The following is a 13,172-nucleotide window of genomic DNA, read 5'->3' on the forward strand; positions in this document are numbered from 1 at the left end:
CTGGAGACAGGAGGCTCCAGGGTCAGGTGCAGCCTGGCAGAGAAGGGGAGCAGCCAGGGGTAGCTGGGGCCCGGGACCAGCGGACAGACACAAGGCAGGGGTCCTGACCTGTGGCCTAGCACGGCTGTGGCATGTAGCACAGGCCCCAGGCTCCCCAGCGGTCCTGGCTTTCAGGAGCAGGGCTCAGTTACCTTGCCTGCTCTGGGGGCCTGGCCTTGGGGCTGGACCCCACCATACATGCAGCTGAGCTGGGCTGCGCCACACAGGAACCAGGTGTCCGGACCAAATCACAGACAAAGTTGTGCGGCTGACTGCGCTTGGGCTTTTCAGCGATTCTTCACTTTCTGGAGCCGTCACGGCCCTCACTCTGTGCCACCAAGGGGTCGGGGTGAGGGCCACAGTGCTGCTGGCCTGGACCCACCTCCCCGAGCGCTGCCTCCCTGCTCTCCAATTTCCTCTCTCGAGGCCGCCAGAAGCTTCCTGTCCCCTGCGGCTGTCTGAGCAGCTTCCTCATTTATCTCTCAACGTCTTGCAGCAGGTGTCTGGATTGCTTCTGTGCTGAGAAAGGCAGACAGGCTGGCAGCAAACAGAGGGCCTCTGGGATTGTTCAGAGGTGCACCGTGGAAGGAATGGCGGCTCGGCTTGGCGGGGCCCAGCTAGGTTCTGGGGGAGCCGGTGGAGAGAGGCCGCCATTTTCCTGAATCAGGCCTGATCGCTCTGTTTCTTCCTCCATCCTCCCCCGCTCAAAGGCCGCCTTCTCTCTGCAGGTAACAGAGTCTGGCTTCCAGGGGAGGGTTGCCAGAAAAATACAGAAATTTGAATTGCCAATCAACGCCAAATAACTACTTTTAGTGTAAGTCCTGTCTCAAATATTGCATGGGACATACATATACTAACGAATTATTTGCTGTTGATCTGAAAATCACATCTAATGGAGCATCCTGTATTTTTATTTGCTAAATCTGGCAACCCGATCCTAAGACGGCTCGGCTTTCAAAGCTCAAATCAGATTTACCAGAAAGAGAACAAAAGAAAAGAAACAAAACAAAACAAAACAAAACAAAACGGTGAAAAGAGCACGTGTGTGACTCAAAAGCTGCCCCTCCTCGGGGTCCGAGGGTGGAGGGACCTACCCCCGCGGGGGGGGGGGGCCGCGACAGAGAGAGGCTCAGTCTGGGAGGGGGCACCCGGGTCCAATCCTGACTCAGCCACCAACTTCCTGTTGGTCACCCTGGGCAGGGGCTGGCTCTCCCTGGGCTCCCAGGCTGGCGTCTGCGGCCTCAGCACCCGTTCATTCATCACACTGGTTCTGAGAAACCCCTCCGTGTGTCAGACTCAGGCCTGGGAGAGGAGCAGGATCCCCGGACCCTTGAGCAACTGGCCAGCAGTTGGTATGTGCAAGATACAGTCACAGAAAAGGATGCCCATGATCCGGAAAGACAGAATTTCCTCCTCCCTCCAGATGGAGAGTGACTCAGCCCTCACTGGGCCCTGAACCTGCCCTCTTCCTGGAGCCTGTGGCCACTCAGGGATCTGCAGGGACCGCCTCTGGGAAGCATCGCCTGTCATGGCACTTAGAATACTCGGCACTGGCACTGCCATCATCGGCAAAAAGCCCTCTGGGGCTATTCTCTCTGTTAGGGGAACCACTGACGGAAACCGCCCACCCTGGCCAGGCAAGATAGTAGTCACTTGCAACAGGAGCTCCTGGTAAGGAATGCGGAACTAACAAGCTACCCCCAACCAGAAGAATTCGGGGAAGGTCAAAAGGGGAGAGGAGACGATAGCCCACATGTCCTACCAACCTCCCAGAATCCTTCTCGCCGAAATCCACCCTGGCTGAGGGACGCGCACGCCCCCAGGAAGGACCCTGAGTCAGTGTGATTGGCCAGAGACAACCCAGTTACCGTAAAACCCGAGACCGGAAGCCACGTGGCAGAGCGGTTCGCCGGGGTTCCCTTACCCTGCTGCTCTCCGCCTGGACGCCCTTCCCAATAAAGTCTCCTGCTTTGTCAGCACCTGTGTCTCCTTGGACAATTCATTTCCGGGTGTCAGACAAGGGCCCATGCTCGGGCCCTGGAAGGGGTCCCCCTAACTTCAAAATTTCTCTACAGTGGTGTAGTTTCAAGACGCTCTGGAGGGACTTGCTTTCCCTGGACCAGCTGGGTTGGGCTGGATCAAGACAAGCTTGGGTCTCCCAGATGCCCACCTATAAGTGTCCAAGGGGCTTCCGATCACCTGGGTGGGGCCAGGGAATCTCTGAATGGCAGGCTGAGGATGGTACGGTCAATACTACGTGCTTTTTCCAGCATGGATGGATGGTGGGAAAAACGGAAGGAGAGAATTTGATTTTGATGACTAGAGAGGTCATCTAGATGCCACCACTGTCCTCCACGCAGCAGCCAGAATGCTTAAAAAACTTTTGTTTTTAATCATGGTAAAAAATACATAACACTCACTATTTAGGTGCATAACTCAGTGGCATTAAGTACACTCACAATGATGTGTAACCATCACCACTATTTCCAGAACGTTTCCATCATCCCAAGCAGAAACTCTGTACCCATTAAATAATCATTCCCCAGGGAATTCCCTGGAAGTCCAGCGGTAGGACTCTGTGCTTTTATTGCCGAGGGCCCAGGTTCGATCCCTGGTCAGGGAACTAAGATCCCACAAGCTGGGCGGCGCAGCCAAAAAAAAAAGAAAGAAAGAATAATCATTCCCCATTGTTTCCCCACCCCTCCTAGGCCCTGGTAACCTCAAATCTCCTTTCTGTCTCTGTGAATTTGCCTGTCCAAATACCTTATAGAAATGGAGCCGTACACTATTTGCCCTTCTGTGTCTGGCTTCTTTCACTCAGCATGTTTTCAAGGTTCATCCCTGTTGTAGCAGGTATCAGAACTTCATTCCTTTTTGTGGCTAAATCATATTCCATTGTATGGATACACTACATTTTGCTTATCAGTTCATCTGTTGGTGGACTTCAGGTTGTTTCCACCTTTTGGCTATTGTGAATAATGTTGCAATGAACATTGGTATACAAACACCTATTTGAGTCCCTGCTTTCAATTCCCTAGGGTAACGTCTTAGAGTGGAATTGCCAGGTGAAAATGAAAAACTCCTGTGTTTCTCCTCTATTACAACATTCTGCATTTCTGGTCACCAAATGTGTGGGGTTTTTCCCACACCAACCAATTTTCAGACACCAGCTTAGTGGGTCTACAATTTAACTCAATTTTAATGCTATCTACCTGGAGATAGCATCAGATCCCACAGGTTAAGGGCTCAATTCCACAAGACTGACCCCACTTTGGATGCCAATCCTAAGTCCAGGTTGTCACCTGAGCTTCTGAAGGGCCGGTGATAAATTAGAGGTTTCCATGACTCCCTTCTTGGGTTCAGTCATTTGCTAGAGTGGCTCACAGAATCAGGTTAACAATTTACTTACTAGATTTCCAGTTTATTACAAAGGATGTTAAAGGATATGAATGAACAGCCAGATGAAGAGGTACATAGGGCCAGGTCCAGAAGGGTCCAGAGCACAGGAACTTCTGTCCCAATGGAGTTTGAGGTGCGCCACCCTCCTGGCACATGGAGGCGTTCTGGTTCATCCACTTGGAAGCTCTCTGAACCTGTACCGTAGGGATTTTTATGAAGGCTTCATTACTTAGGCAAGACCGATTAAATCATTGGCCATTGGTGAGTAATTGAATCTAGCCCCCTTTCCCTCCTTGAAGTTCAGGGGGTGGGGCTGAAAGTTCCAACCCTCTAACTATAAGGCTGATTCACCTGGCAGCCAGCCTCCTTCCTTAGGGGCGGTCCAAAAGTCACCTCATTAACATAAACTCAGGTGTGTTTGAAGGGCTTGTTATGAATAACAAAAGACACCTCTGTTGCTCTTATCACTTAGGAAATCGCAATGGTTTTTGGAGCTGGTACCGGGAAAACAGGTGAAGACCAAAATATATATTTATCGTATCACAATATCACACTGGTCATATGATAATTCCATGTTTAACTTTTTGAAAAACTGCCAGTTGCTTTCCCACAGAGGCTGCACCATTTCACGTTCCCGCCAGCAATGCAGGAAGTTTCTAGTTTCTCCACATCCTCTCCAACCCTTGCTATTTTCTGTTTTATTTTTTATCATAGACATCCTAGTAGGATATCACAGGTACCTAGTAGGTACCTCATTGTGGGGTTTTTTTGGTTTTTGTTTTTTAATTTTTGGCCACGCTGTGTGGCATGCGGGATTTAAGTTCCCCGACCAGGGATCGAACCTGTATCCCTTGCACTGGGAGCGCAGAGTCTTAACCACTGGACCGCCAGGGAAGTCCCCCTCATCGTGGTTTTGATTTGCATTTCCCTAATGACTAATGATGTTAAGCATCTTTTCATTAATTGATTGGCCATTTGTATATCTTCTTTGGAGAAATATCCACTCAAGTCTTTTGCCCATTTTTTCCTTGGCTTGTGTGTGTTTTCCGTTGAGTTGTTGGAGCTCTTTACATTCTCCACAGAGCAACCAGAGTGAGTTCTGAAGAAGCATAAATTGGATGGCGTTGCTCCCATGACTAAATAAAACTCTTTGGCGGTGGCCAGGACACTGCGGGTGAAGTCTTGCTTCTCCAGCTCCATCCCATGGCTCTCTCCCCTTCACCCACCACTCGTCACCTCCACAGAAAGAAGCCCACTTCCTCCCCAATCCCCACCTCAGGGCCCCCATGCCGTGCTCCCTCTCTCTGGAGATGTTTGCCTTCCTCCTGCTCTTTGCTTGGCTGACTCCTACTGACCTTTAAAGACTCAATTTCATCCTCGTCTCTTCCCTGGCTGACCCCAGCCTTGGTTCCTACACCTTGTTCATTTCCTTCACAGCTCTGGTCTTGTAGTTATGTGTCGGCGGTTGACTTGCTTCTTGTCCATCACAGGCAGGAGGCACGAGGTCTTGGCAAAGATGCTTCATGAGTGTTTGTTTAATCACTAAAGAAGCCAATGAATTGTCACTCCAATGGGCTTATGACCTTTCAGGTGGATGCTTTCTGGTCACTTTCACCTCCTGGTCCTGACAGCCAACTCAAGAGGTTCACAAATCTACTGAAGACACAGCAGGTAACTCCCCCAACCTCTGCAGTCCCTGCCCCTTTTCCAGATTCACTTCAAACCATTCTCTTCATTGGGATCCAGGGAACCAGGTGCTTAGGCCCTGAGGATGTCTGAGGTCTGGAGAGCAGGAAGTCCCTCAGGTGATGAGGCAAGTATGGGAGCCTCCCAGAGTCCTAGAAACACCTCCTCTGAAAGGAGGTGGGGGCAGTAGCAGAGCAGAGAGAGAGAAGGAAGGAGGCAGAAGCAGCCTGGGGAACTCCCTGGTGGTCCAGTGGTTAGGACTCTACGCTTTCACTGCTGCAGGCATGGGCTCGATCCCTGGTCGGGGAGCTAAGATCCTGCAAGCCGAGGGGCATGGCCAAAAAAAAAAAAAAAGCAGCAGCCTGCAGCTGCAGGGCTGGCTGACAGCAGAGCAGGGTAAGCTCTTGGAGAAGGAAAAAGGGTCAGAGACCCACCCCCCAAAAATGAGGCTTCAACAAACTACCGAATGGGAGAAAATATACGCAAATCACATAGCTGATAAGGGGTTAATATCCAAGATGTATAACGAACTCACACAACACAAGAGCAAAAAGCAAACAATGGGCAGAGGAAGTAAGTCAGAAAGAGAAAGACAAATATCATATGATATCACTTATATGTGGAATCTAACAAAAAAATGATACAAATGAACTTTTTTACAAAACAGAAACAGGCTCACAGATCTCGAAATCAAACTTACGGTTACCAAAGGGGAAACATGGGGGGAAGTGATAAATTAGGAGATTGGGATTAACATCTACACACTACTATATATAAAATAGATAACTAACAAGGACCTACTGTATAGCATGGGGAACTCTACTCAATATTCTGTAATAACCTATATGAGAAAAAAAAAAAAAAAGGGCAGAGGATCTCAATAGACATTTTCCCAAAGAAGAGGTACAGATGGCCAATAGGTACATGAAAAGGTGCTCAAAATCACTGATCATCAGGGAAATGCAAATCAAAACCACAATGAGATATCAACTCACACCTGTTAGAATGGCTGTTATCAGAAAGACAACAAATAGGGCTTCCCTGGTGGCGCAGTGGTTGAGAGTCCGTCTGCCGATGCAGGGGACACGGGTTCGTGCCCCGGTCCGGGAAGATCCCACATGCCGCGGAGCGGCTGGGCCCGTGAGCCATGGCCGCTGAGCCTGCGCGTCCGGAGCCCGTGCCCCGCAACGGGAAAGGCCACAACAGTGAGAGGCCCGCGTACCGCAAAAAAAAAAAAAAAAAAAGACAACAAATAATAAATGCTGGCAAGGATGTGGAGAAAAGATAACCCTTGTGCACTGTTGGTGGGAAAGTAAATTAGCGTAGCGACTCTGGAAAACAGTATGGAGATTCCTAAAAATTAGAAACAGAACTACCATATGATCCAGCAATTCCACTTTAGGGTATTTATTGGAAGGAAACAAAAAAACACTACCTTGAAAAGACATCTGTACCTCTGTGTTCTCTACAGCATTATTTGCAATAGCCAAGACACGGAAGCAACCTAAGTGTCCCTGGATGGATGAATGGATAAAGAAGATGTGGTATATATATATATACCCACACAACAGAATATCACTCAGCCACAAAAAAGAATGAAATCTTACCATTTGTGACAACATGGATGGACTTAGAGGGTATTACACTAAGTGAAATAAATCAGAGAAAGACAAATACCATATGATTTCACTTATATGTGGAATCTAAAAAACAAAATAACAAATAAAACAACAAAAAACTGGGACTTCCCTGGTGGCGCAGGGGTTATGAATCCGCCTGCCAAGGCAAGGGACACGGGTTCGAGCCCTGGTCCGAGAAGATCCCACATGCCATGGAGCAACTAAGCCTGTGCACCGCAACTACTGAGCCTGCGCTCTAGAGCCCGCAAGCCACAACTACTGAGCCCATGTGCCTAGAGCCCGTGCTCCGCAACAAGAGATGCCACCGCAGTGAGAATCCCGTGCACCAAAATGAAGAGTAGCCCCCGCTCGCCGCAACTAGAGAAAGCCCATGCATAGCAACTAAGACCAACGCAGCCAAAAATAAACTAAAAAAAAAAAAATCCTTACAGATACAGATAGATTGGTAGTTGGCAGACGCAGGGAGTGGAGGATGGGTGAAATGGGTGAAGGTGGTCCAAAGGTACAAACTCCCAGTTATAAAATAAATAAGTCATGGGGATGTAATGTACACCATGGTAGGGGGAAAAAATGAAAAAACGAGAAATGAGACTTCAAGAGGAACAGCAGATTTCCTGAGCAAGGAAGGCTTGTATCTCAGACTTCAGAGCAGGACGTCTGGAAGGCGACAGAGAAGAAAAGGACATTCTTTTTGCTGGGGGATGTTTAGGAGATATTAGGAGCTAGTGTTTCAGGCTGTGTGTTCAATAAGCTCTTTTTTTTTTTTCAGGGGACAATAGCACATTGTGTGGAGTTTTCTGAGAGCACCTGCTGGGCGGGGACCGCCTGGGGAGGTAGCACAAGAGAGGACCTTCCTGCTGGACCACAGAGCAGGGCAGACCCTTGTGAAGCAAAGGAAAGGGGAAGGGCCAGCCAGGCTGAAAGCCGGGGCAGAGGCGTGGAGGTATGTTAGGCTCTAGAATGTTCTGAGAACAGTAAGGACATGGTTTGGCTGGAGCCCAAGGCACACTGGGAGATACAGAAGGAGTTGTTGGGGGCTGGGCCCCAGATGCCGGAGTGAGGCTGGAGGATTTCCTCCTGGGGCCAGTGGGGGCCAGCAGAGCTGTGTGCTGGCAGGGCCAGGTGTGTTCAGAGCTGTGGCTGAGGATGGCTCCTCTCTGTGGCAGTTTCTCAGATGCCAGTGCAACATCTGTGAGCCAAGCACTCTGCTATAACTGGGAATTGTGACAACACCTCTAATTAACAGTTTTAAAAATATGTGTATGTGCGCGTATGTGTATGAGTCTGTGTGAGTGTGTATACGTGAGATTGTATGTGTTTGTATTTCTCTAGTCCTTCCATCTGTGGCCTCCTGTTAATGTCCCTTTCCTGTGGACTAAGAGGAGTGTCTTAGCAACTTTTCTGGGCAAGCCTTGAACTGGTACCCATTTTTCCCCCCTCTTTTTTTTAAAAATAAATTTATTTATTTTATTTATTTATTTTTGGCTGCATTGGGTCCTCATTGCTGCACGCAGGCTTCCTCTAGTTGTGGAGAGCGGGGGCTACTCTTTGTTGTGGTGCGCAGGCTTCTCATTGCAGTGGCTTCTCTTGTTGTAGAGCCCGGGCTCTAGGCGCGCGGGCTTCAGTAGTTGTGGCTCGCGGGCTCAGTAGCTGTGGCTCGTGGGCTGTAGAGCGCAGGCTCAGTAGTTGCAGAGCACAGGCTTAGCTGCTCCACGGCATGTGGGATCTTCCCGGACCGGGGCACGAACCCGTGTCCCCTGCATCGGCAGGCGGATTCTTAACCGCTGCGGCACCAGGGAAGCCCCCCTCTTTTTAAATGTATCTCTGTTCTTCTTCAAACAAGGAGGAAACGAGACGAGAACTCCTCCCAGTTGGAGGTTGCCCACTGCTTTTCCACCCCTTGCCGCGTACCCAGAGCGGGGACGGACAGCTGCATGCAGGATCTACCCTGGGGCAGCACTTGGTGGTCTGAATCCTCTGAGCCAGGCAGCCCTAGCTTTGAATCCTGGCTTGGTGCTCAATTTTTCCTAGCTGTGTAACCCTGGATAATAACCCTTGATCTTTTTTGAACCTCAAATTCTTCATCTGTAAGGGGAAGAAAGAATATTTACCTTGCAGGGCTGTGAGGATTAACAGTGCACACAAAAGGTCTTACCTAATGGCTCTGACATTGTAGACAGTTAGTATATAGTGGTTATTTTACTATTATCTGCAAAAGTGTAAGCCAGGTGGAGAGTTTTCGTACCTCTGTAGCACCTAGTGTTTATCCTGGCTTCCATTTCCCACATCTTAGGTGGACCGTTTCAGGGACATTGATGTTGAAACATCGGGCCTTCTAGAATCTTAACGCTTGACCAGAAATCAAGCAAGCAGCCTTTAATGGTGGAAAACAGGCAGAGGCACCTGTCCCGGTTCCCCATAGGTGGGAGGGTGATGGGATGGGGGCAAGGTTACTGGAATCACTAGGAAGGAAGATCTAGAGTTAAAGGAAGGGAGTTCCCTGGAGGTCCAGTGGTTTTAGGACTCGGTGCTTTCACTGCTGAGGGCTCGGGTTCAATCCCTGGTTGGGGAACTAAGATCCTGCAAGCTGAGCGGTGCAGCCCAAAAATATATATATATATATAGAGTTAAGGGAAGGCTCACTTTCTGCCCCCTGTGGAGATGAGTGAAGTAATAACATGGTTTTTTTTTTTTTTTAAAAGGAGGTGAAATTTAAAAATTATGAGGTGGAGGGTATTTCTGCTTTAGACTGGATGGTCTGGAGAGGCCTCTGTGGAGGGGACATTTCAGTGAAAGGTAAAACAGGAAGGTGCTGCCACGTGAGTTGGGAAGGAGGAGAGGCCGCTTTGAGGAAATGAAAGAAGGACCCCCAACCCCATAAGACAGAAGGGCAGTGCTGGGGAGATGGCCTGGGAGATGAGATCAGGGGAGCACGGGGCAGAGGCCAGATCACTCAAAGAGAGTCTTGGGGATGTTGGGGTCCTGCTTCAATCCACACACGTCAACCTCTACCCACCTTCCCCCTTCTGCGTCCTCCAAACTCGATCACCCAGGAACTCTGACACCAAGAGCTGCCCACCCTGCGACCACCAGCCTCCAGCTCTGCTCCTCCACTGTCTTTGTGCCTCAGTTTCCCCACCAAAAAATCCTTAATACCATTTTCCCCAAAGAGCCACTACACGAGGCTTCAAAGAGGTACTACCATCCCTCTCCATCTTTTCTCTTCTTTCTCCTTCTCTGCCTGGCCCAGGTGGGAGGGAGCAGACCCTACACCTTGGAGGTCAGCAGCTGAGCCTTAATAAAGCTTTGACTCCTTACTTAAAAAGGTATCTAGAAGGGTTGTTGTGAAGCCCCTGCCCGTAGAGCTCAGGCTCACCCTCCTTTTTTAGCAGAAGGGAAGCAGCTGGGCAGGTGAGGGAGGCTCCCTGCAGGGCAGCAGGTGCATGAGAGCTGCTCCCCGCCCCCCTCCGGCCTCACCCTCGCTTTGTCCCTGCTCTGATTATTGCTTTATTACTGTTTTCAGTCAGATATAATTCCGGCATTTTCTATAATCGTGATCTTTTCATTGATACCAGATTTCTATACAAAGATTTGTATATAAAATGATTATGTACCCACCAGAATACATTCCCCAGCAATTAGAACGCCTAAGATGCAGCTCCTATAACATTCCTTCTGCACATTCCTCATCTATTACTTTTGAAAGTGTTTTGTGATTTTTTTTTTTTGGTGCATGTGTTTACAAATCCAATAACAATTCTCATTTAGAGTTGCAAAACACGAAGCCAATTTTGAACCCAGACAGATGGCAGCTAAATGAAGTTTAATTAAAGAATGAGTGCTTTGAATCAAATCACTTTAAAAAGTACAGTACACTGAGATTCTGGAGAGGTTGCATAAACAGCATCTGGCTCTCTTGCAGAAAGCAGGGGCTGCTTGGGAGGACACACTTGGTAAGGCATCCCCCAGCGTATCTGGGGGTGCTGGCTGGGCACACTGTGGGCAAAGCGAGCAGGCGGGGTGGGGGGTGGAGGGGAGGTGGCCAGCGGCCCCCAAGCACATCCTCCGTACTCAGCCCGGACACACCTCCCAAAGCCCAGAGCGCCCGGGACAGGAGGCGAAACGGACACAGGTCACCTCTTGGTTCAAAAGCTTTGACTTGGGGGGGGGGGTCCCCCTTATGCTTTTATGAAATGAAGTCCGGCAACAAGGCGCGAAGGTTTGCTGCACCAACCTACCTATTTGCACACGTCCGAAAGATGACAGATGCAGAGACTCTGCAGTCCGCAGCGCTGGTGTTTCGGGGTTCCAGCGCCCTTCCCCGGGGCTCCCCGCCTCTCTGCGCAGCCGGCGGCGGGCACCGTCTCGGGCACGCGGAGCCCCGCCCGCCCGGGGCCGGAGCCACTTCCGGCTCTGGCCGCAGATCTGAGCCCGGGGGCGGGGCGGCCCTGGCCGGTCTAGACAACCGGGAAGCGCCAGCTGGGGTGCGGGGGCGCCAGGTGGACCCAAGTCCCAGGCCGGCCGGGCCGCGAGGGGGCCGGTGCCAAGGCTGCAGCCGCTCACTGCTCTGCGGCTGACGTAGAGAAGAAAGGGGACAGATCTGTGGGATGAGAGGCAGAGGAGGGGGACAGACCGGGAGCGCCAAGAAGTTGGCACTCAGTGCTGCGGGGGAGGGAAAGCAGTGGGGTTTTTTTAATCCAGGGAGAGACAGGATGAGATGGAGGAAGGCTGGGTGCCAAGAGAAGGGGGCTGAAGGCAAGGTGGCAGCTGCAACGATGTCCTTGATCTCCTAGGCAGTTTATGCCTTGAGGGTGGTGGTCAGTATAGGGGGTCGCCCCTCCCCCTGATCCTGGAGATTACAAGGCCAGCTGGGCCCAGGGCCAGGGGCCTGAGGATGGAGTGGAGAGCCCTGGCAGGTCCTGGGGCCACTGGCACGTGGCAGAGAGAGGACAAGTTTGGGTGGGGCATACCAAGCTCGTGTTTCTGGCTTCTTGCATCTTTCTAGGAGGAAGCAGAGTCTGGAAGGCTGGGACAGGGCCTTCCCTCCCAGCTCTGGGCACTGGGCTAACCCAGGGGGCTGGCAGAAGCTCCTGAACTGTTTGGATCGTGTACTTAGCTGATTCAGGACTCAGTTCCTCCAAGCTGTAGGCCTCCTGCTGGACCTTGGCTGGACCCCGTGGTCACCCTGACTCCTCCAAGCCCCAGCACTTGCATCCAATTGACCTCCAAGTCCTGTTGGCTGACCTCCCTGTTATTCTCCACCTGGCTCAAACCCCTGCCAGCTCTCCCTGGAACAACTACAAGAGCCTCCCACGTGGCCTCCAGCTTCTCTCTCCTCTGAAGTTTCCTCTCTGCTGGAAGTGGACCCTTCCAAAATGCAGATCTGGCCTTGGTTCTCCCCTGGTACTCCGTGCTGTGGCTCTCACCACCATACCCCATCACCTTCACCCGGCCCGCAAGGTCTTCCACCAGGGCCGGGGAGAACAGGATGCAACGTGCAAGGCTGGGCCAGCAGAACCCAGGCTGCATTTCTGCCCCCGTCCACCTCTCGATCACAGCACCATGTGCAGGGAACAGCCTGCTGGGAACACACCCACCTATCTGTCGCACTTCCAGCCACTCTCCTCGAGTCCTCTGCTCCGGCAACTCCTTGTTCCTGGAACTTCCAGGTTCTCAGTCCGGGCCTCCCTGCCTTTGCACGTGCGGCTCTCCCCCGCTTTGTCCCACTGTCCTGCGCCAGCCCTCCCCGCTTTGTCCCACCAACTCCTAATGCGCTTCTAGGACCATTTCCTGATTCTGCGCTAGGTAAGGGCGCCCTGCCTTCCCCACCAGGACTGAATGAGCAGCCACTGGGTGCCAGGCCTGGACTACCGCCAGGCCCTTTTGGCTTGTCTTTCTGCCTCGTCTCATCCTTTCCTTCACCTTTCCACCTGCCACCAAAGTGGTCTTTCTGAGAAGCAGCTGTGACCCATCACTCTGCTTCAGTACCCAGAACTCTATCAAAAAACCACCCCAGGTGCTGGCTTCAGCAGCACACACACTAAAATTGGAACAATACAGAGATTAGCATGGCCCCTGCGCAAGGATGACACGCAAATTCGTGAAGCAGTCCATATTTTGAAGAGAAAAACAAATACCGTATGCTAACACATATATACGGAATCTTAAAAAAAAAAAATGGTTCTGAAGAACCTAGGGGCAGGACAGGAATAAAGACGCAGATGTAGACAATGGACGTGAGGACACAGGGAGGGGGAAGGTAAGCTGGGATGAAGTGAGAGAGTGGCATGGACATATATATGCTACCAAAAGTAAATAGCTAGTGGGAAGCAGCCGCACAGCACAGGGAGATCAGCTCGGTGCTTTGTGTCCACCTAGAGGGGTGGGATAGGGAGGGTGGGAGGGTGG

The 13,172-nt window shown here is 51.0% G+C and overlaps 2 non-coding genes across 2 annotated transcripts; both read left to right on the forward strand.

Annotated features, from left to right (window-relative positions):
• Window positions 1-2,590: 2,590 nt before the first annotated feature.
• TRNAK-UUU (transfer RNA lysine (anticodon UUU)) lies at window positions 2,591-2,662 on the forward strand. Its single transcript has one exon. It is a non-coding gene; the product is annotated as a tRNA-Lys (tRNA).
• Window positions 2,663-12,780: 10,118 nt separating this feature from the next.
• Window positions 12,781-12,884, forward strand: LOC112065520 (U6 spliceosomal RNA). Its single transcript, XR_002892072.1, has one exon. It is a non-coding gene; the product is annotated as a U6 spliceosomal RNA (small nuclear RNA).
• The last annotated feature ends 288 nt before the right edge of the window (window positions 12,885-13,172 follow it).

The sequence above is a fragment of the Physeter macrocephalus genome, unplaced genomic scaffold (assembly GCF_002837175.3).
Source record: "Physeter macrocephalus isolate SW-GA unplaced genomic scaffold, ASM283717v5 random_17, whole genome shotgun sequence".
Lineage (NCBI taxonomy): Eukaryota > Metazoa > Chordata > Mammalia > Artiodactyla > Physeteridae > Physeter > Physeter macrocephalus.